This window comes from Mustela lutreola, chromosome 1, assembly GCF_030435805.1.
Source record: "Mustela lutreola isolate mMusLut2 chromosome 1, mMusLut2.pri, whole genome shotgun sequence".
Taxonomy (NCBI): Eukaryota; Metazoa; Chordata; class Mammalia; order Carnivora; family Mustelidae; genus Mustela; species Mustela lutreola.
Genome location: NC_081290.1, coordinates 92977972 through 92998406, shown reverse-complemented (window position 1 = coordinate 92998406; position 20435 = coordinate 92977972).

Below are 20435 nucleotides of genomic sequence, written 5' to 3'. Positions count from 1 at the left end.
ATATTAAATGTAGAATGTGCCTTTTATTTGAGGATATAATTTTTCTATTTTAGGATTTCTTTTTTTTTTTTTTTTTTTTTTTTTTTTTTAAAGATTTTATTTATTATTTATTTGACAGAGAGAGAGAAATCACAAGTAGGCAGAGAGTCAGGCAGAGAGAGAGAGAGAGAAGCAGGCTCCCGCTGAGCAAAGAGCCCGATGCGGGGCTCGATCCCAGGACACTGAGATCATGACCTGAGCCGAAGGCAGTGGCTTAATCCACTGAGCCACCCAGGCGCCCCTATTTTAGGATTTCTAGAATTTAGTGGGAATTACATATATATATATATATATATATATATATATATGGTGAGAATTGTATATATGTCATATATATTTAGTGGGAGACAAAGAAAACATTTGCCACCACTTTTGTTTTTATTTTTGTTTCGTTTTTTTTTTTTAATTTTTTATTTTTTATAAACATATATTTTTATCCCCAGGGGTACAGGTCTGTGAATCACCAGGTTTACACACTTCACAGCACTCACCAAATCACATACCCTCCCCAATGTCCATAATCCCACCCCCTTCTCCCAAACCCCCTCCCCCCCGGCAACCCTCAGTTTGTTTTGTGAGATTAAGAGTCACTTATGGTTTGTCTCCCTCCCAATCCCATCTTGTTTCATTTATTCTTCTTCTACCCACTTAAGCCTCCATGTTGTATCACCACTTCCTCATATCAGGGAGATCATATGATAGTTGTCTTTCTCTGCTTTCGTTTGCTTTTTTAAGCTGTTTTAAAACCACCTAGAGTCACCAATTACTCTTTGGAATCACAAATCCTATCACATACACAATGATAGAACCAAATTTCTGCAAAAGTACATTCTGCAAAGTTTTGCAAATTAGTGATTACAAGATTTTTCAAAATGAGCAAAAGGTTGCACTTATTTGTCAATGTAACCTACTTTTTAGTTCCTTCGACACCTGAAATTATTCCTGGATGTAAAAAGTATTATAAGTCAAATAAAATCATTCTGACCAACAAAAGTTGGTCACATGAGTGATTTGGGGAGAAAAAAATAAAGAATGGCACTTTTAATATATTTATTAGTAACTAATGAACATGAGATTCTTTCCAATAGCTAAAATATATTATTTATTTATTGACAATATCTTTCACAAAATTAACTATATACATTTAAAATGTACATTTGGAGGACTTAAAATACCTTATATAAAATTATTAAACGTTATTTAGTAATATTAGCACCCAATATAAAACATGTTTTTCTCAGAGGAAAAAATGTATAAAATCGTGACAGGCTAATTAACTCTGCTTTTGCATGGAGTACAACCAAGAAAACGCTCATCTCTAGAACCTTTTGAGAGAAAGGTAGGAAAAATGCACTCTGAGACATTATCTACGCTTGATACATTAAATGGAATAGAAGTTTCCATTTCAATGTACTCTAATTTGTATCTGCGTTTATATTTATATTTATTTGTATTGATTTGCCCTGATTTGTATTTCAACACTAGAAAGCAATGGAAACTTTTTATGCTATTCTATCCATCCAGTCAAGGGAAAATTAACAGTTACCAATTGATTGCAATCTTTGACAATTTTAAGGGGCAGGTCCTCTTGTTATAAAAGAGAGATTTAAAAAAAAAATGCAAGAGAGTAAAAAGAAGAGGTCCTTTCCAAAAAAAAAAAAAATTATAGGCATTATTGTACTAAATAAAACAAAATTCAACGCTCTTTCAACCTGGAATTTCTTGGTTGACTAGGAGAAAACAAGAGTTGATCTTTCTCTTTTTAAAAGTTCCTACATTTGATGACTGGGGCATTAAGTACCCTTGCTTGGATTAAAAACGAAAGAGCTTGAGAAAGTTTTGACAGGATATGCCAACCAAACATTGCAGTACCCGCTGTAGCTAGTTTATGATAAGGGCTTTCCAAGTTGCAGAAGCAACTGCCACAGCTACAGGCACCTTCTTGTTAGTTGACACCTTATTAATGCTAGCCATCAGAAGGCTGTCAAACTGCGGGAGGTCCCTGAAGGGGAAATGTTGCTTGCAAAACCTTTGCCAAAGGACCGGTTTTGGTACTACTAGAGTAAGACAGGTGCTAATAGAAATGGAAAATAACAGCTTCCCCAAACAAAATGCCAAGTTGTAATGTGACTTAAAGAATAGTTTAAATGCAATTTTTTGACTAGAGAAATATCAACAGGTTAATAAGTATGCACATGTAAATTACCACAAGCAAAACTCTCAGGGTTATATTTGGAACCCAATAGTCACCAAAACTCTATCACTAAATAAACGTGTTAAAAACAGGAAAGGAAAAACTGGTTAAATAAAACGAGTGACAAGTTTCAGGACCCCTTCAAGTCGCAAGAAACGTCCTGATCAGGAGTGCCACCTCTGGAGTCCGCCTTCCGAGCCAACTGCGTCGGGCTCCTGGGCGAGAGGACCCGCCCAGTCCGTCTTCCACGGTGATTACCTCGGGCTGCAGGCGTCCGTGGGATCCTTCTTCCCGGGGTGCTCGGCCTCAGCGACTCCCGGGGGCAGCCCCGCAGTCCGGGTGGCGTATGAAGGGGACTCCGTGCTGGGAGCCTGGATGGGAGGCGGTGGATGGCTCTTCCCTCGCCCGCCCCCGGGCCTCGCAGACGCCTCTGGTGGGCGACTCGGGAGGGTCCGGAGCACCGGCGGCGCCCAGCTGGCAGAGGCTGCAGAGCGAGCGAGGCGGGCGCTCGGGGCACTCTCCTGCGCTAGCTCGGATGAGCTGCGCGTCCGGGGGATCCGAAGGCCGGCGCCGCCGCCGCCGCCGCAGCTGCCGCCGCCCTCCTGCTGCCTCCTGGCTCCCGGCATCCGCGCGCGCCCGCTTGCACATCTTCCAAGAAAGTAATTGCTCACAGAGCCCCAAAGTAGGACACAGTCCACAAATGATCGGTTACTCCCCAATCCTAGGACGGTGGGTGGGAAAAGAGCCTTTATTCGCTTCATAATACAAGCTGATCAAAATAGGGTGCCTGTTATTTGGGATCAAAATAGGGTGCCTGACAGTGAATTAGTCCAGACCACATCCCTTATTTGGGTTTTGGTGCCCTCTCAGCAAATGCCTTAAGGATTGCATGTTACTGACACGACAAATAACACCGAGCTGAACTCCCCAAGGAAAAGGCCAAGATGTTGCTTCTTGGTGCTCGGAATCCAGCACAAGGCTCCTAAACATAGTAGGCACACAGTAACAGATGGTTTTGTTGAATGCGCAGAAGAACTAAATGATTCAAGGAGGAAAGCGGACATCTTCCTCTCTAAATGGCCGTGTTGCTCTGACTTTAGCAGCTAAATGCAAGACCAGCAATTAAAATACTATTTTTGTGGTTTTGTTCTCCAGCATCAGCATTCAATTAGGGAATCCACCCCCTCTCTTGCGCCCTTTTAACCCACTGATCTACCCAGGTGCCCCCCTTGCGCCCTTTTGTTTCTGATAACCCAAACACAGGGGGGCCAATCATCCTCATCATTTGAATCAGACTGTACAGACTCCTGACCTGACCTCAGGTGATAAGATACAGAGTTGTCAGAGATGCCATTGTATCCCCCAAATGTAGATCCTGTTTCAGAAATGGTTGTGGTGTAAATCAAGCTCTCCAGAGACAAAAAGATAACTATCCCTATCAGAACTTTTTACTTTCACTAGCAGGGGACAAGAGTATACATTCACATTCTTCATCTATGTTAACTCACTTCTTTAACTCTCCACCCACCTGTTATAACGGTTCTGAAAAAACCCAAACCAGCTGGACATCCAGCAGAATGTCGTAGTTGTGCATATAATAATCCCTTGCTAAGCAAACTGGATGGGCAAGAAATGACTAGCATCTTGGAAGCCTTGGTAAAACACGTGGGCTCTAGAAGGTGGTACATAAACCTACAAAGATACATATCAATAAAACTTTCAGAGGTCCTAAGTTTTGGACAATGTTAAGATATTCCTTCCAAAGTAAAGGAAGAACTACCACATCTTGCACTTCTCACTGCTAAAAAGGAAGTTCAGTGCCTGGTATGTCTTTTTGAATTCCAGAAGCAGCATATTCCATGTTTGGGAATACTGCTTTGACCAATATACCAGGTAACGATCAATGTCACCTTCTGTGTGGGGACAACAGCACGAAAATAACTGTACTAAGTGTGGGCTGCAGTGCAAGTAGCCTTGCTGTTTAATCCTGGTAAATGCTCTGGATTTAGAAGTTTAAGTGGGAAAAGCTGCTGTTTGGTGTTATGCAATCCCAGGCTGCTGATATCAATACCAATGTTTATTTATTTATTATTTTTTAAAAGATTTATTTATTTTAGAAAGAGAGAGATGCAGGGGAAAGGGCACAGGGAGGGAAAGTCTTAAGCAGACTCCACACTGAGCAACAGAATCCTATGTGGGCCTCCATTTTACGACCCTGAGATCACACAAGAGTCAGATGTTTAATGGACTCTGCCACCCAGGTGACCCTATCCCCTGAAGTTTTCAACACCAAAAATTATTCAGATCTTTTTTCCTCAGTGCATCCCAGATAATCATTCAAGTCTTAAAGTTTGCATAAATACAAAATATGATTTCCATTAATATTTTAAGATGTTAATACAAATTATGACAATTTCACTTACTTAACGTAAGCTTTTTAAAGGTTGAGAATTTGCAAAATCATACTTTGAGATTTATTTTATTAAAATTCATAGACCATCCAAATGCTACCTTTTCTACAGTTTATTTAACTCTCAGCTTCTCCAGGGATTGTCTTCTGGATTAAACGAGTCCTCTGAGATCACCATTCTCCTCTCTCCTGTCATAACACATTTTGTCTATGTAGTGATTCTCAAACTTTTTGGCACTTTAGAATCACCTAAGGAGATTTTAAACAGCCTGCCGCTGGGGCTGCACTTCACACCAATTCAATCAGAATTCCTCAGGTGGGACTTAGACATAAGTTTTTGCTTGTTTTTTGCTTTTGTTTAACTCTCCTGGTGATTCCAATTGGAAACCAAGTTTAAGAACTAGTGGTATACATTTTTTAGAGGACATTACCACTTTTCACTTCCTTACATTCTTAACACCCCAATAAAAAAATCCCCCTGAAAAAATGGGCTTTACTATCCTATCACTCATTTACTGATCCACATAGTAGAGATTTATTATGTGATTTGCTCAGCTTGTTTATTATTTATTTATTTATTTATTATGTGATTTTCTTAGTTGATAAACACAGCCATTTAACAGATAGAAACTTCTTAATAGAAATATTTTTACTTTTTAAAATATGTGGAATAATTTTCAAAACAAAATGTATGCATTTATTGTATGTACAGGGAAAAGACTTAATAAGAATGTATAAAAGAATGTAAACCTGAGTTTCAGAATTCTGTAAAAATATCTGATATAAATTTGAATTAAAGCAGCATAGCTGATTGTCATTGTCTTTAGTATACATTGTTCTGAATTAAAGAAATCCTGTTCATACAATTGTACTATACATTCTCAATAACAAAAAAAGAAAGAAAGAAAGAAAAGAAAAGAAAATTTGTGGGTATTACACGTGAATAAGAAAAAAATGATAGTATTTTATGGAGGTTTTATTTTTGTAAAGCATCAATCTCTAATTCAAGATGAATATAATTATTTGTACTCAAAGCCTGATACATTAAGAGGTATTTCACAAAGTTAAAATAAAATCAGATAAATAAAAATTAAGCTAAAATTCTCCTTATTTGGAAATCCTTATAAGATATATACCTACCCTTTAATACTAGAAGACTGTAGGAATAAGGATCCAGAATGTACATATTTAAGACACATACAGATAAAGATGCAGCATATTTTTATTTGATAACTTCTCATTAATCAAATTTTTATTTGTAACTTATTTGATTTTCTAGTGAGAAAAAAAAAAAACTAAGACCGAAGATATGAAATAATATCACGATTTAAAAATATTTGATGATTGTCATCTCATTAAACACCAAGATTGCTGTATGCATTATTATACATCTTAGAGATGATATATCTAAGTCTTCGGAGACATACTACTTGTTCAACCTGTAACTTAATTACAGAGAGTAGCCTCAACTCTTCTTTTGACCCAAAATTTCACTTCTGATTAAGAATAAACCCATAATTCTGGAAGACCACTTTTATTGTGGTGGTAAGGTGTTATAATAAACATGCTCAGATTGAAGGAATAAAAATTTCTAAAACAAAGGATTATAAAAGAAGAATACAAAAAATTCAAATGCCAACAAATGGGTGAATTCCTAGAAACAATCTTCCAAAACTGATCCTGGAAGAAATAGAAAAATAAAACTGATAAAAAGAATAACTATGGGACGCCTGGGTGGACGACTGCCTTCAGCTCAGGTCATGATCCCGGAGTCCCAGGATCGAGTCCTGCATCAGGCTCCCAGCTCCATGGGGAGTCTGCTTCTCCCTCTGACCTTCTCTTTGCTCATGCTCTCTCTCACTGTCTCTCTCTCAAATAAATTAAAAAAAAATCTTAAAAAAAAGGAATAACTATTTCATCATATAAATTTCTGAATGCCGATTATTGTTTTCCAACAGTCCAGTAAAATTTTTGTGATATCTGTTTTTTGTCTTCCTCTGAAAGAAAAGAGTATAAATGGGTCATTTATAACTGCTATATTTTTAGATATAATTTCTTTTCTGCTTAAGTGAGAGCTAATTGACTGATGAATCTGTCTACATGTGGTAAAGTACGAAGCTGATGAAAATAGAAAATTTCTATTATTTTTCTTCCTTTCATTGCCAAATCACTTAATATTTTTGTATAGAAATCTTAGAATCCATTCTGATGCCTTAGATAACTCTGAGTTTTTATAAAGATCAAATATTTCAATAACTTGCCATTTTGAGAATAATTCACATTTTAGAATTAAAGAGCAGCAGTGATCTTTTTTGTATTGATATTCACTTAATGATATCAAATTAATTTCTGCCAGATATGTCTTGCCAGGAATGTTCTTTGAAAAGTCTCTATAAATTCATGACCCAAAAGTCATATTTTGTATCCCTAGCTATACCTTTAACTAGAAATCACATGAGATCATAATCATCCTTCTCTGCAGGCACAACCACAATAATATGAAAATAGCCAAAGTGACTTCTGTGTTGCTTATTAGATAAAGCCCAGTACTCCAAAGAAGAAAGGATAACATTTATAGTTAATATTGATAATCTATAATCAATAACTCACTGTGAACTCTGAATCTATTTATAATGCATGTATCAGATACTCATAAAACTGTAGGAATTTGTGGCGAAGTGGAAAAAGGATAGAACTTGGAATGACCAATCTCCTTCTTTTTAAGTCCCTGCCTCTCAGACGTGCTTCCTGGGTAAGTGTCATTCAGAATTCTCATTAAAGGGCATATCCTGGATTCCAGAACCAGCCATAATTTAGAATATCTGACAGGCATTTGAGGATCCGTAATTTTATCAACTACCCAAGATGAATTTTGAGAACCTGTTATTCCTACTTCTGCCTAAATTTTTCTTATCCATAAAGCAGAATTTCTCAACCTCAGCACCATTGATTAGTTGTTGTCTGGGGGCTGTACATGTTTTGTAAGCTGTTTGGCAGCGTCCTTGGCTTCAGTAACACCATCCCTTAGGTGTGACAGTTGCCAAATGCCTTAGGTGGCAGAGTGCTCCAGGTGGATCACTACCATAAAGGACTAGGGAGAGATTTTTAAGGGCGTCAAGTTTTGTTGCAGCCACACTGAACCCAATGGTCCTCAAATACCTGAATGTTAGGGCAAATAGTTGCTTTTGTTAAGATTATCATACACTGCATTAAATGGGAAAAACTATACACACACACACACACACACACACACACACATATACATATGTATATATAGAGAGAGAGTTTTTCCCATTTAATGCAGTGTATGATACGATATATATGATTATATATTATTATATAATATATATAATAATATATATGTGTATATATATAAAGAGAGAGAGAGAATGCCTTATAATAGCACATTTTCTTTGAAGATATTGTAACCCAAATCCTATATTTGTATATTTTGTTGTACCATTTTTTATCTGAAATGTGGGAATAATTAAGGATCCTGGGGTTTATTTGTTTGTTCCTTCCTTCCTTCCTTCCTTTCTTTTTGGCTTTAAGATGTTCTCATAAAATCATAAGCCAAATATCGAATATACATGAGAACATTCTGGCATCTCAGTGCTGAAATATTAGCATATGAAATAAATATTTCAAAAGAAAAAATCTCTAATGTCATAGTAATAAAAGGTCTCTAGATGGGAGGGTGCATTTTTTAGAGCAAAGACTGCCTGAAGTGTGTATACAAAAATGCCCAAGGGTTTTCAGAACCAAAGAAAACTGGAAAAAAAAAAATAAAGTTGTGGAAATCTTTCTTGTTCTTTTTCTTTTTTTGAGGGGATGTGAATCACTTAGGGTGAAATTTTAGGACTAAATAAATTAGTGAAGGTAGATTCTCACTTTGAGTTGTCTGTTCTGTTTATCTTTTCTGAATTTGGTGGTATAACTGGGAGACACATATATATGTTTGACTCTTAGATTCTCTTCACCAGTTAGTAAAACTGTTAAAACTTTTTTTGTTTGCAATTGCAAATGTAACTGAATAAGCTCTGAACTGCGTGCAGTCCCACTGGCTCCTGATTTTTCCTGTTTCGGAGAGCAGTAACAAAATTGTGGTAGCACTTAGCATCAGATCTTCTCACAGTACCACGCAAAGGCTGAAAGAGGAAATGTCTATCTTGGTGTGTCTTTTTGTGTTTCTCCTAAACTTATCTAGAAGTTCAGATAACTGAACTTAGATAACTGCTGCTTATAGATCCCCTCTTCATGTTGTCCATATAACTTCATGAATGCCTTTTGTAAAAAGTGCCGGTCAATCTATGTGACATCCTTATTAGACACATACTACTGTACTGCATGTGCCTTCTGCAGGGCATTTCCTTCTACATTTTCTCATAGTAGCTTTGAAATAGATCTTCAAGGAGTATCTTGACCCACAGAAAGAAGTATGGCAAGAAAATATAAAAGTGGGGTGGGGGGCGCCCGGGTGACTTAGTTAAGCATCTGCCTTCTGCTCAGGTCATTATCCCAGGGTCCTGGGATGGAGCCAGCCCCACGTCAGACTCCCTGCTTGGCAGAGAGCCTGCTTCTCTCTCTCTCTCTCTCTGCCTGCCACTCTGCCTGCTTGTGCTTTCTCTCGATGTGTCAAATAAATAAATAAATAAATAAATAAAATATTCTAATAAAAAAAAAAGGAAAAATATAAAAGAGAAATCAATGACCAACACTGTTAGGAGAAGTCTCCTCATTTGTTTTTTTTTTTTTTTTAATGTTGGGAATTATTATAAAATAAATAACAATATGATTGAAGCAAAACAAATTTGCAGAACATATCGAGTATTGGCCTGCTTTTGACTTCTGGCTGTAGTTTTAATCCCCTTATTTTAGAAAAGATATAATTCTGGGGCGCCTGGGTGGCTCAGTGGGTTAAGCCGCTGCCTTCGGCTCAGGTCGTGATCTCAGGGTCCTGGGATCGAGTCCCGCATGGGGCTTTCTGCTCGGCAGGGAGCCTGCTTCCCTCTCTCTCTCTCTCACTCTCTGCCTGCCTCTCCATCTACTTGTGATTTCTCTCTGTCAAATAAATAAATAAAATCTTTAAAAAAAAAAAAAAAAAAGATATAATTCTTACAAAATGAGCCATAGCTTATTTATCACAGAGCTGGCTACAGCAATGAGGGTTCATGGATCATTCCTTACACACACACACACACACACACACACACACACTCGAACACATACAAAGGCATTAATAATAATGAAAACATTCTTTATATGCCTAATTTTTAAAAAAAATGTTTTAATTATTGCAGAGTATAATAATAAAATATCTATTAATATATCTGGGTATTTGGATCTACCAAACATAGAGAATATATATATATATATATATATATATATATATATAAAGATTATTTATTTATTTATTTGACAGAGAGACATCACAAGTAGGCAGAGAGGCAGGCAGAGAGAGAGAGAGGAGGAAGCAGGCTCCCTGCTGAGCAGAGAGCCTGATGCGGGACTTGATCCCAGGACCCTGAGATCATGACCTGAGCCGAAGGCAGCTGCTTAACCCACTGAGCCACCCAGGCGCCCCGAGAATATATATATTTTTTTAAATTTTTTATTTTTTATAAACATATATTTTTATCCCCAGGGGTACAGGTCTGTGAATCACCAGGTTTACACACTTCACAGCACTCACCAAATCATAGGAGAATATATTTTTTTAAGACTTTATTTTTATTCACTTATTTGACAGAGAGAGACACAGCAAGAGAGGGAAGACAAGCAGGGGAAGTGGGAGAGGTAGAAGCAGGTTTCCCACTGAGCAGGGAGCCCGATGTGGGGCTCCATCCCAGGACTCTGGAATCATGACCTTGCGCTGAATGCACATTAATGACTGAGGCTCCCTGGAGCCCCAACACAGAGAATATTTTAGTCTCTGGCTATCTAGTAGTTTTAGAATATCTGAAAATTCTAAAGCTCCTTTTAAATTGAATCTCCTGAGCCTCCACACTCTAGAAAGGACAAAATCATTCTGAGTGCGGAGAATTCTACATGTATTATGATAGATTATTCTCTTGAAAGCAGGAATCAGAAAAAAAAAGTGAAAATTTATCCACCTTTCTACATCTCAGATGGTGTTGGCATTTGAGGACAATTATTTATATGGAGATTTGTGTGTTGCTTATTTTATTTATCAAATTTGTATTCTAAGCAGCAGATTTCAGAGTGTTGACATCTGTGTTTTCCTGCAGTTATCAAAATAATAAATGATGTGCAATATCATTTGTACTTTTGAATTCTTTATGTATAATTGATTATATCCTCCAGCATAACTGAGATTTTGTTTGCATTCTGAATGCCTTCTCAATGTCATCTTTCTTTCTGTTACCTCCTTTCCTTTGTTATCTTCACATTTCTAGCATGTCAGGTAACTCAATGGCATATTCATCTATAATAAATTCCCACATGTGCCAAACTGTTATCATAAAAGAAAGACTCAGAAAAATAAACCCCTTGGTGATGGGTCCTTCTGACTGTCCATTGAGTCTTCCTTGTCTTTGTATTTCCTTCCTTCAGTCAATTCCACATTCTACCTGGAGTCTTCCTCAAACATTGCTTTGAGTAGGTCATTCCTCTGCTCAAAACCTAGATGCTCCTTACTTCCTAGAATTCTATATACAAAATTTTCTTAAAATAATCTCGACTTTAATTTTAATTTAGAATATTTTCTAAGCTTTTTCTATTAAAAGCAAAATATATCAAATTCATTTATTCATTTTATCTTAAATTTATTTGTCCAGAACATTTTTCAGGCACTTGTTCTACTCACTGGACTTCTTGAAAAAATTTTTTTGCGTTAAACAAGGTCATATCTGCATATATTATTTTTTTCTTTTTAAATATGGGTATTTCCCTCTCATCATTGTAAGCTGTAGAGCTTTGTTTTTCCTTACCACAAGGGAATCTCTTTTCCCAGACAGAAAGTAGAAAGTTGTTTATAGAAAATGGAAAGTTGTTCATAGATTTCCTATCTTCCTGGCTTTTCTTCAAGAAGGCCAAAATCCTGCTGGGGTTTGTGATTTGGCTACAGGGAAAGAAAGAAAATTACTATCCTGCCACGGAAGAAAAAGAATAAAAGAGAAGGGTAGCTCATGAATAGGTGGGAAAAGTCTGGCAGGTAGCAAGCACATTATTGGAAACAGTGTTAGGATAGGTACAAAAATCTCAAAAAATAATGACTTGATTTCTGCTACATCTGGGGAAGAGAGACTTTAAGTATCCTGTTTCCAGAACAAGCAAAGATTATCCTGACCAACATAGTAGTCAGCAGTATTCAGAGTGCTATGGTCTTGGACTATATTTAATCTGAATATAATAATTTTACATTTTTTGCACATCCAATGTGGAGAATAAGATGTGATATCCTCATTCACAGATCCCGTCCATTCTCCAAGGCTGAATTCAAACTATGTGTTTACTGTAAAATTTTTCTGAAATATTCCCAGTTTAATTCATTCATTTTTCTCTATACTGATTCGGCTTGGTGATTATTATTTTCCTCATTTTTGATACTTAGAAATATTTTATAAAATACCTTCTTATAAGAAAATATTTTGTAAGAGAATGTTGAGCCCGTGCATAGTCTTTGATTTCAACCAAGTCATTGCAAATTTTATACATTTTTTGATGTCTCATGAATACAAGGCTTGTTTCCTGAGCAGCTTTGATTTAACAAATATTATTAAGTTTTCAAATTTTGTGATTTAGTTTCTTTTACTAAAACTACGTGACAAGCTCCAAACGAATGTGAAATGCATCAAATACAATCTGATAAACAAACAAATGCTCTGGAAGTCCATCAATATTCTTATGGAAATGTCCTGCTCTCCTTGGTTAAGTTTCCCTGGTGAATGCATTTTGATATCGTATTGGAACTACAGATAATTCAAACAACGACAAAAAAATAAATCCCATTAAACTTCATAGGCATTTTTAAAATGCAAAACTCCATATCATTCATATACAAGTCAAGTTCTGCATGCTCTATTGATTGCTGTGATACAACAATCTCCCTTAATCCCTGCTCTTGGATGTCCAATCTATATAGCTGGGCCCTTTAAACCTCAAAATCTAGGCTGAGCAGTGCCTGCGGTTCTAAGATAAATCATGCCCTCTATTCAGGTCACAGACCTCCTTTATGTCAAGCTGGCTCTAGCCCAAGGCAGGTAATTAGATTTTTGTCTTGCTGGTAAAAATAGTCATTCCCTTGAGGACACTGGTAGTTTCGTCTAGTCTTTTAGTTTCTTTGCTTACCCAAACAATATTTTGGATATTTTATACATAGTATTTAATTTAATACAGAGGAAAGCATTAAATTGCTTTCAGAATACTGGTTTTAGAAATAGCAGTACAATTATTAGTTTCAAAAGAGTAAATATTTATTGAACTGTCACCACTTTTTAAAGTAAAGATTATAAATGCAATAGGTAATAAATATATAGTAGCTAGGTTATCTTATTGTTTTACATAATGCCTATTTCACCTTTTAGACAGCTCCCTGGTTCCACGTTTTCTTAGTCCAAAATGGTCAAACTTTTTGTATCATATCCTATGGAAGAACAATAAACTTATGTAAGCACATGCTCACACACATATGAGAGGAAAAAATTCAGAAAAATATTAATTACTGTTACTAAGAATGATGCATTGTGATATTTTCCCTTTTATTCTATTCTAGCAGATTATTTTTACAAATAGTATAGAAACTGATGTATTGATTTTACAACCTACTATTAGGGCATCATTTGCAGTCTGAAAAATCTTTTCCTGTCAGTGGGATTTGACTGCAGGGATGACCCATCATCCGTGCAGTGGTGATGAATTAAGGGATAAACATATAACCCAGTCACATCTCAGGAGATAAAAGGAAACTTTATTAGTACATGAGCTTACCAACTGGAGACTTCATCTGGGTGAAACTTAAGGGTCTTCTGCTGCAGAAGAGAGAGGGAGGACCTGGAAAGAAAATAGGACTCTATCACTTCTATGTGGAATTTAAGAAACAAAACAAATGAATATAGAGATAAAAAAAAAAATAAAAGAAAGAAAAAGAGAGAAAGAGATGCAAACTGTAAAAGACACTCTTAATTATAGAGAACAAACGGAAGGTTGCTGGAGGGGAGGTGGGTGGAGGGATGGGCTAAATGGGGAATGGGCATTAAGAAGGACACTTGTTGGGCACCTGGGTGGCTCAGTTGGTTAAGTGACTGCTTTCAGCTCAGGTAATGATCCTGGAGTCCTGGGATCAAGTCCCGCATCAGGCTCCCAGCTCCACGGGGAGTCTGCTTCTCCTACTGACCTTCTCCTGGCTCATACTCTCTCTCACTGTCTCTCTTAAATAAATAAATAAGATAAAAAAAAAAAAAAAGGAGGACACTTGTTATGTTGAGCACTGGGTGATGTACAAAAGTGATGAACCACTAAATTCTATACCTGAAACTAAAGAAAGAAAGAAAGAAAGAAAGAAAGAGAGAGAGAAAATAGGACGCTCATGACATATGTGCCCTGTATAAAGCTTTGTCTGAAATCAGCCATTTCTGAGCTTCCAATTATGGAAACTCCCCTTTTTTTTAATATAATTTTTTATTTTTTATAAACATATATTTTTATCCCCAGGGGTACAGGCCTGTGAATCACCAGGTTTATACACTTCACAGCACTCCCTTTACTGTTTAAGTGACTTTGTCACTTTCAACTTTTAAAGAGGTTATTTTGATGCATATATCCATAAAATTTGATCCTATAGAATGAACTTTAAATTATACCTTTTTTATTCTTATCAACTAGATACCATTTATTTATAGAAAAGCTGAAATAACTGAAAAAAAAAGATGTCATTTTTTCAAGGCTTTAAGATGTGATTGTGAGATATACACAAGTAATGGGGTAGAATAGCTTATTTTAAATTTATTGCTTGCCTCAGTGAGCTCTAAGTCAGACAACATCGTTTTGTTATTGACAACCTAAATCCCTTAGGAGCAAATTATCCCAAATGATGCATAACTACTAGTAGTGAGAGTTGTATTTGAGAGGAAAGGTATCACAACTGTTTGAAATGAAAGTGGCATTTCTGGCATTTACACCTGGATGTTCCAAGGATATTATCTGTGAGCTTCCAAAGCCTAATAGACAAAAATCTAGGGAATGGTTGATATGATCCTAGAAAGTGGGGATGAAAGGAGAACACCAGTGCCAGGCTAGGCTATTGAAGGGCTCCCTGGCCTGGGTGAGGTGCTCTAGGTAACAATGGAGTTCATGTCACTTTCAGGCTTAAGACACTAGAAAGTTACAAAGGAGAAGGATGAAACTCAGAGGTCTGGTGTTAGGAAAACAATATGGGGGGAGAAATGGTATTTTTGTTGTTTGTTTATTAACTGTGGGATAAGTCATAATTTTAAAGAGGATGGCGTAAAATTACAACTGTTATCATCTGTAGACAATATAATTTTTTATGTAGAAAACTTGATGGAATCAACAAAACAGTTACCTGTCTTAACAAATAAGTTTTAAGTTTTCAGGATAGAAGACCAGAGGCACCTGAGTGACTCAGTCAGTTAAGCATCCAACTCGATTTCTGCTCAGGTCATGATCTCAGGGTCCTGAGATCGAGTCCTGTGTCGGACTACGCACTCAGTGGGAAGTCTGCTTGAGATACTCTCCCCTCCATCCCCCCTCTCTCTCTCTCTCTCACACACACACGCTCTCTCTCTCTAAAATAAAGTAAATTAAGAAGAAAAGAATACCAATGTATAAAATTCTTTTGACTTTATATATAGTAGCTACAAATAATCAGAAATTTTAAAGCAGTACCATATAGTATAACATTAAAATGTGAAATACTAAATGTGACAAATGTTGTCCTAGTACTATTCACTAAAGACTACAAAACATTACTGATATAAATCAAAGAAGATGTAAATAGATTCACCTTGTTCATGAGTCCAAGGACTCACTATTATTATTAAATGTGTATTCTCCCAAATTAATCTATAGAGTCAATACGATCTTATTCAAAGTCTCAGTAGAGTTTTGTAGAAATTAAGAAGTTTATTTAAAATTTCAAAAGGAAATGGCAAATTTGTAGAACAGTCCTGGAAAACAATACTAAGAGGAAGTCCTCCTTTTATTAAAACCCTCCACCTTTTTCTTTCTTTCAGAGTTGGGGGTAGGGGAATAAGAGTTGGAGATCTCTCTGGAAATATTTTACCTCAAACCTTTCTCAACCAAGGTTCTTCTGCTTCCTTGATTATACTCCCCTAGATGTCCTACCCAGTAGTTTTGAGTGTTGGCATCAAACCCCACCAGAAAAATCAGGCATTGCATGTCCAAAGGCAACAACAAGGAGTACTAAGACCAGCTCTCCAACTGCCTTCCTATTTCTTTATTTGTGCACTCTGCCTCAGACTGCAGCTACCCACCACCCAATATATAACGTTCTAGCAACTTTCAACCTTCAAAAGGTTCTCTTACAGTTTTCTCTCATTTGTTCTCTAGAGCTCCTCAAATGAAGATCATGTAGGAGGAAGCCTGTTTAAATTCAGCATCTTGTAAGAAACATAAACGGATGTTAAAGAGATTATTTTTCCCAAAGAGATTTATCACTTTGGAAGGATGTGATTTCTCAAGCTGTCTCATCCACCTTGCCTGTCTGTGTTAAGGAAAACTATCTGTAGAATGAAATGAGAATAGCACAGCAGAAACAATGCTCTGATTAAGTTATGTGTATGCCTGTCTGTGTGTTTATATCTGAGCCTTGTGTGTGTGTGTGTGTGTGTGCGCGCGCACACCAGCCAGAGATACAAAGAAAACAATGGTGTGGTCAGGGATCTGGATGTTGGACCTGATGCATTCCTGAACCTCCCAGTTAATGATATGATAAATGTCCTTCCCTTTTGTGTGCTAGTTTGAGTTGGAATTCTGATCCTGACAAGAAAAGAGCTTTGCTTAATAGGCAAGACATTTCTGAATGGGGCCAGTGTTAGTGTGCTGTTTGTGACACTTTTTGAACTGATAGCACTAGGTCACCAATGCTGTTTCACACTAAGTCATTCCCTGGCTGAGATCATAATGGGAAACTTTGAAAATTATTTGAAAGATACATTCTACACAGCCTCAAGGCATCTGAAAACACTGAATCAATAATTTATGACTCAGATGAGAAATTAGGATGTATTCATTATTTTATCTTTATTAGCATGCAAAAAGTGGTAATACCATTTCTTAGGCATTAGATTTTATTGTTATATAAATTATTTTAAAAAGTGAATGATTAAGATTTGGGAAAATACCATTAAGTTTTAGTTTCCTAAATAAGGAAACAATATTGTAGGGTGTTAGACATCCATATTAACCTGAGAAGCAATTGTTTATGGTACCAATCAGTAACTAGGTCTGAAGATCATTTTTGTGTTTTCCCAAAATATAGTGGGTCCTTCACTGAAATAATCCTTCTATATCTGTCCCCTTGACTTCACAGCTGAGGTTCCTGCCCAGGCTTCAGTGATGGCAGCTGCAAGAGTTGGAGAAAACAGGTGCAGGTGGAAACAACAGGGGTCATCTTGAGCTCCTGCCCTTCATATCCATTATACTTCTGGATCAGTAGAGAAAAGAGATACCCACAGAAATCCTCTCTGAGGAATTTTTGTGGCATGTAGCAGAGTCAGAGCCTGGCTCCAGCCTCTAAGTATGGCCAGACTTTGGAGGCTGACCTTAACTTGACATGACAGCCGTTTTGGGGTAGTTTGATTTCCTGTCACAACATTCACAAGCCAGCTAATTTCCTGATTTATCTTTTCAGAAAATTATGGTGTATCAATCCATTTCTGTGTTCTCCAGAACCTGGGTAAGAAATCCTCTTGCATTTTGTGAGTGCCTGCATCCCTGGAAGGTAGGAGAATAAAGAGGACCTACCTGGACACCTGCTTAAACATGAAGAGATATTCTGTGCCATAGCGGAGAACTAAGCCATGAGAAAATGTTCTCAATGCTAATCTGGGCACTATGAGGATTTGAGGTGCCATCTTGGAATGACATTGATGGTACTCTAAGCTGAGGAGGCTAGACACACAGACTCATTAATTATCTCATTAATTCAATGATATAAATTAAATGGAATATTATGATATTTGGCTTTTGATTGTTACTTAATGAACGGCAGTAGTCATTGTTATTACTACTATTATTACTATTAATGCTATTACTACTACCATTACTACCACAGTTTTTACCTCAGCTCGACTCTGACAGTTCTGTGGAAATGTTTAACCTTTGAGCCACTTAGGGACTTTCATCTTCCATTCCATGGAACACTGCACCAGTATAGTATCCCACAATATATGTCATTATGCCTATTCCATAATTCACTTTTAAAACTTTTTTCAAATGACTGGATAACAAAACTGTTATCAAATATGTATTTCCACATGCCTATGAATCCATGTGCATCTGTCATCACCAGTGGAAAAAGAAAACAGAACAGCTCATCCAAGTTAGTGATATTTTAATTAAACTTTGGATTTGCCCATGTCCTGACTTTTAAATGCCAGCTTTCTTTTCTTTAGATACTGTGCTTACAGATGCAACTTTGTTTGACTCTCTCATAGAAAGCGTTAGGATGGAAGTTACAGATGTTCTCAGTTTGTACATATTTAAGTTTTGCCAGCCCCTTGAGGATGGCTCTTGGCAAAGGCAAAGCTGTTGAAACACATGGGTTGTGCCATATGCAAACTGCTGTGTCCCTCACTACACTTCCAATTTCAGACATTTTGGAGCCAGTGACTTGGAACACAATGTCCTGTAGAGCTGGATTTACACTTCAGTGAAAGAGGAAAACTTAGCAGATTATAAACTTGTATAGTTCCTTTATATAGTATTGTTGATAGAGAAATAATTAAAATCTATAGTGTATTCCTATTTTTCTTTTTTGCTTAATTTTCTTGAACTCAGAGACATGTAAAACTTTCTCAATCAGTTGAGTTTGAACATATCAACTATCATTGAGTTGAGCATATCAACTTTGATTTTCATATCAAATCACTATTGCTCTTGCACTTTCTCGTGGAGGTTATAATATGTTCCTACAGGCACCACTTCTCCCCATCCCTTTGAACAGAAACAGTGATCCTTTCCAGAGCTGAAAATAATCCAAAGTATAAGATGAGCTCCTGACCTGGGGCACCTGGGTGGCTCAGTGGTTTAGGATGAGCTCCTGACCTTTACACTGTGGTTATGAAAATGAAGGAAAGTCAGAGGTCTAAGTGATGTTCTTTCACTGCACTTAGAGGTTCCATTAAAAACTTGCTTACTTTAAATAATCTTAAACAACTCTATTAAATCTATACTTCTCCCAACCTCTATGGGCAAATTTACATTGCTATTTGCCTGCCTCATAATCAACTTCAGGAAAAGAGTTTAAAATAGCACAGAGTAAACGCCATGTTAAAAAATTACTAAATTAAGTTTTGCAAATGGTAAAGGTTTTGAAAATATATGAGGAAAAATAGGGTATATTAGTGTGATAAAACATGCAACACCAAGATGGTGATAAAACGTAATCTCCATATGTCAAGTTAGTTCAGGACTATTAGATTAGGTAAAAAGAAACTTAGATAGTTTTTCCTTAAAATAAGCATAATATTAATGTTCTTAAATAGCAAAGTGTTTCATGTTGCTTTAACACTGATGGTTGGGTGATTGATATCGGGATGCTAGTCTTCATGTAGGCACTGACCTTATTAGCCAAGTCTCTTAGTTTTCTTTTCTTTTTTTTTTTAATTTTTTATTTTTTATAAACATATATTTTTATCCCCAGGGGTACAGGTCTGTGAATCACCAGGTTTACACACTTCACAGCACTCACCAAAGCACATACCCTCCCCAATGTCCATAATCCCACTCCCTTCTCCCAAACCCCCTCCCCCAGCAACCCTCAGTTTGTTTTGTGAGATTAAGAGTCACTTATGGTTTGTCTCCCTCCCAATCCCATCTTGTTTCATTTATTCTTCTCCTACCCACTTAAGCCTCCATGTTGCATCACCACTTCCTCATATCAGGGAGATCATATGATAGTTGTCTTTCTCTGCTTGACTTATTTCGCTAAGCATGATACGCTCTAGTTCCATCCATGTTGTCGCAAATGGCAAGATTTCATTTCTTTTGATGGCTGCATAGTATTCCATTGTGTATATATACCACATCTTCTTGATCCATTCATCTGTTGATGGACATCTAGGTTCTTTCCATAGTTTGGCTATTGTGGACATTGCTGCTATAAACATTCGGGTGCATGTGCCCCTTTGGATCACTACATTTGTATCTTTAGGGTAAATACCCAATAGTGCAATTGCTGGGTGCAGAAAAATGAAATTGGACCATTTCCTTACACCACACACAAAAATAGACTCAAAATGGATGAAGGACCTCAATGTGCGAAAGGAATCCATCAAAATCCTTGAGGAGAACATGGGCAGCAACCTCTTCTACCTCTGCTGCAGCAACATCTTCCTAGGAACAACGCAAAAGGCAAGGGAAGCAAGGGAAAAAATGAACTATTGGGATTTCATCAAGATCAAAAGCTTTTGCACGGCAAAGGAAACAGTTAACAAAATCAAAAGACAACTGACAGAATGGGAGAAGATATTTGCAAACGACATATCAGATAAAGGACTAGTGTCCAGAATCTATAAAGAACTTAGCAAACTCAACACCCAAAGAACAAATAATCCAATCTTAGTTTTC